This window comes from Salvelinus sp. IW2-2015, unplaced genomic scaffold (genome assembly GCF_002910315.2).
Source record: "Salvelinus sp. IW2-2015 unplaced genomic scaffold, ASM291031v2 Un_scaffold2139, whole genome shotgun sequence".
In the NCBI taxonomy this organism is placed as follows: domain Eukaryota; kingdom Metazoa; phylum Chordata; class Actinopteri; order Salmoniformes; family Salmonidae; genus Salvelinus; species Salvelinus sp. IW2-2015.
In genome coordinates, this window is record NW_019943473.1 from 94,665 (window position 1) to 99,495 (window position 4,831).

A 4,831-nucleotide genomic window follows, 5' to 3' on the forward strand; every position below is an offset into this window, starting at 1 on the left:
CACAGTTTGTCAATGCACGTCAACCGTTTCACTGACTGTAGGGACTTGTGAGGCTTTTGGTGTTTGGTTTTCACCGGATTTGCCTGGGGGACTGTATGACTGTGGGAGCTGTGTTTGGTCCCACCTTGTTTCAACTTGACTGATGTACGACTGATGGAAGCTGGTGTTGTTTGGGTCACTGTTTCCATGAACTGTAAGATGATGAGAGCTGATTGGTTGGTCACCTGTTTCCAAGCTGACGTAGTTGTGGAGCTGTGGGTTTTGGTCCACGCTGTTTTTCACTTGACTTGATGGACTGGGAGGTAGCTGGTGTGGTCACCTGTTTTCACTGGACTTTGTTGAGACGTGGAGCTGTGGCTTGGTCACCTGCTCTTCACTGACCTGATACGACTGAGAAGTTAGTGTGTATTGGTCAACGTGTTTCACTGAACTGATAGACTTGTGAAGCTGGTGTGTGCTTGGTCACTGTTTCAACTGAACTGCTAAGGACTAGGATCCAGTGGTGCTTGGTCCACCTGGTTACACCTGATTGTAGAACGTGTGGAGCAGTGTGTTGGTTGCACTGTTCACTGACTGATAGAACAGGTGGGGAGCTGGGTGGCTTGCTCACCTTGTTTCATTGACTGATAGACTGTGGAAGCAGTGTGATTGGTCAAAAACCGTTCATGACGTAGGACTAGAGATCAGGTGTGTTTGAGTCACTGTTTTCATGGACTGTAGACTGTGGAGAATCAGTGTGTCTTGGTCAACCTGGTTTCAACTGGGACTGTTAGGGACTGTGGCAGCTGTTGTTTGGTCACTGTGTTCCACTGGATTGTAGGGACTGTGAAGCTGTGGCCCCTGGTCACCTGTCTTCACGATGTAGAGCTAGGCATCAGTTGGGTTTTGTCAACCCTTTTCAGCTGACTGTAAACGTGGAAGCTGTGGTGTTTTGGTCACGCTGTTTTCACTGAACTGCTAGGGGACTGTGGAAGCTTGCGTGTTTGGGGTCACCGTTTCATGACTGTAGGACTGTGGAGCGTTGTGTTTGGTCACCGTTTCACTGGACTGATAGACTGGGAGTAGTGTGTTTGGCACGTTTCACCATGATGTTAGACTGGTGGAGCTGTGTGCTTGGTCACTGTTTCTGACTGTTAACTGGAAGGATGTTTGCTGGTACCTGTTTCACTGACTGCTAGGGATGTGGAGCTGTTGTGGCTGTTGGTCCTGTCTTCGAATGAGTTTAGACTGGGATTCAGTGTGCTTGGTCCTGTTTACTGACTGTAATGTGGAAGGCAGTGTGTTTTGGAACCCGTTTCACTGATGTAGGAAGACGGTGGAGCTTCGTTGGCTTGGGTCACTGTTTTCGCTGATGTGACTGTGGAGCAGTGTGTTTGGGTCAAACCGTTTCTGACTGCTAGATGAGTCAGTTGTGTTTGGTACTGTTTCACTGGAAACTGATAGATGTGGGAGCCTGGTTTTGGGTTGGGGTTGCAGTATTAGCTGATGTTGAATTTGTGGCATCCAGCTGTGTGTTGGCACCTGTTTTCCTGACTTGTAGATTGGTGGAAGCTGTATGTTTGGTCACCCTGTTTCACTGACGTGTAGGAGACTGATATCAGTCGGTTTCTGCGTTTCCACCTGCATTCACTGACCTGATCAGACTGTGAGGCAGGTGTGCCCTTGGTTCACCCGGTTTCACTAGCGGACTGTAGACTGTGAAAAAGTCTGGTGCGTGGGCCTGGGGTTCAACCTTGTGGTTTCACTGACTGATAGACCATTGGAATTCAGTGATGTTTGGTTCACTGTTTCATTGGGGACTCTTGTAAGGACTGTGGGAGCTGAGTGTGGATTGTTTACCTGTGGTGTTCAATGAACTGTGAGGGATTTGGAAAGCTGGATGTTTGGTTTCACCTGTTATCACCTGAACCTGAATTAGACTGGGGAGCTGTGTGTTCTGGTCACCTGTCTTCACTGGAATTGAAAAAATAAGACTGGAAAGAATAGATAGATCAGATAAAAATTAGGAAATACAAACCTGATTATACAACTAGAATGAATAGAACTAATAGGAAGAAAGATAGTAGGCAAATATAAGGAAAGTTCACAGTAATTCACTGACTGAAGAACTGGGAAAGAAGAAGAGTAGAAATGAAGCAAATTGAAAGTAATAACAAAAACCATGTAATAATCAACTGAAATGATAAGACTGTGGGAAGGCTGTGTGCCTTGGTCACCTGTTTTCACTGACCTGCCTAGGACTGGGATCAGTGGTCAGTTGCGTCCACTGGGTCGTTCCCATGACCTGGTAGGACTGTGGAGCAGTGTGGTTTGATCCAACCCGTATCCACCTGACTTGTAGGAAGGATGGGGAGCTTGTGTGTTGCGTCACCTGTTCAACTGAACTGTAAGACTGTGAGCAGCTTTGTTAGGACCTACCAACCCGTTTTCAGCTGACTGATTAGGACTGAGATTCAGTCGTGTCTTGTGTCCACCCGTGTTTCCACTGATGTACTGGGGAAGGCTGTTGTGTTATGAGTCACGCTGTTGCTCACTGACCATGCGTAGACTGGCTGGGGATCAAGGCGTTTGTTTGCGAGGTTCACCTGTGATGTTGTTGCAAAATTGACGTAGACTTGGGTGGGGGAGCTGTGGTGGGGCTTGCGGTTCAAAACCTGTTTCCACCTGACCTGTATAGAACTGGGGCAAGTGGTGGCTCGATTAGGTCACCTGTTCACTGACCTGTTATAGACTGTGGGAAAGCAGTGTGTCTTCGGGCACCTGTTCACTGACATGGTAGGGACGTGGAGCTGTGTGCTTGGTCACCGTTTCACTGTACTGTAGACTGTAGGAAAGCATGTGTTTGGCGTCACCCGTTTCGACTGATGGTAGGAACGTTAAATCAGTGCTGGTTTGTCCACCCTGTTTCCACTTTGACTGTATACGGGACTGTGGAGCTGTGTTTGTTGGGTCACACTGTTTTCACTGACTGTTAAGGACTGTGGCCCACCAGGGCGCTGTAGCTGTTTTGGTCCACCTGTCTGCACTGACTGATAAGGATGGGACAGTAGTTGTGTTGGTCACCCTGTTTCACCTGGCACTGATAGGGGACTGCTGAGCTTGTGCTTTTTGGTCACCCTTGTTCGCTGGACTGGATAGGACTGGCGGAGTAGTGTGCCTTTGTGTAGCTGGTCTTCATTGACTGCTAGGACTGGTGGAGGCTGGTGTGGGGCTGGTTCACCTTGTTTCACTGACGGTAGACTGGGATCAGTGTGCTTGGGTCAACCTGTTTTCACTGACTGATAGACTGGGAGGCAGTCGTGTGTTGGTCCACTGTAGTTCGACTGACTGTAGAACGGGTTGGAAGGCTGATTAGTGCCGCACCTGTTTCACTGACTGTTAAGACATGTGGAGCAGTGTGTTTGGTCACCCGTTTCACTGACTGTAGACTTGGAATCAGTGGTTCTTTGGTGGGTTCAAACGTTTTTCCACGCTGGACTTGTAGGACTGTTGGAAGCTGTGCGGTTGGTTCACCCGGGTATTCAGGCTGGGATGTAGAAGGACTGTTGGAGAGCTGTGGGTATTTGGTCACCTGTTGTTCATGGGATGGTAGAACTGGAGTAGGGTGTGATTGGGTCTACCTGTTTCCACTGACTGTAGGACTGTGGGGAGCTTGTGTTGCTTGCGTCACCGTTTTTCACGACTGTAAAGGGGACTGGAGTTAGTGTGTTGCGTCACCTGTTATCCATGACTGCTGTAGGGGTGATACCTTGGAGTGTGTGCTTGTCCCTTGTTTACTGACGTGCTTAGACTGGGGATCAGTGTGCTTGGGTCACCTGGTTTCCACTGGACTGTAGGGAACGGTGGAGCAGTTGTTGTCTTGTCACCGTTTTCACTTGGACTGCTAGAACGGTGGAGGCTGTGTTGGCCTTGGTCACCTGTTTCAAACTGACTGTAAGGGGGGACTTGGGAGCAGTGTGTGTTGCGTCACCCGTCTTCACTGGACTTGGAGGACTTGAGATCAGAGTGTTTGTTTGGTTCAACTGTTTCCAAACTGACTGATAGACTGTGAGAGGCTGGTGTGTTGAACAAATTGTTTGGTCCACCTGTATCTCAGCTGGACTGTAGACTGTGGATCAGTGTGTATTTGGGTCAACCTGTGTTTCACCCTGACTGTAGCACTATGGAGCTGTGGTGTGTTGTCGTCCAAAAACACCCTGTTTCACCTTGACTGATAGACTAATGGGATCAAGTGTGGCGATGTGGTCGAAACCTGTTCCCACTGACTTGTTAGACTCTGTACACGCAGTGTGCAAAACTGGTCAGACCCATTTCACTGACTACTTAGGGACTGTAGAGGACTGTGTGGCCTGGGTCACCTGTGTTCACTGACTGGTAGCTATCGGAGTCCAGTGGTTGTTGGTCACCTGTTTCAACTGACTTAGGAATGTGGGAGCTTGTGTTGGTTTGGGTTCATCACGTGTTTTCCACTGGATGTAGGACGATGGATTTCAGTGTGCCTTGGTCACCTGTGCTTCACGGATGTAAGATGTAGCGGCGGTGGCACGGTCCGACCGTTTCATGACTTGTCAGGGGACTGTGGATTCAGGTGTGGGCTTGGTCACCCTGTTTATGACTGACTGTAAGGATGAGCCGCGATCAGTGGTGCTTGGTCACCTGTTGCACTGACTGTAGGGGACTTGTGGAGCTGTGGTATTGAGTCACCTGACTTCTGGACCTGCTAAGACTATGGATCAGTGTGGGGGGGGGGCGGGGGGGGTGGGGGGGGGGGGTTGGTCACCCTGCTTTCATTGGGGGACTGTTAGGACTGTAGAAGCAGCGTGCGGTCACC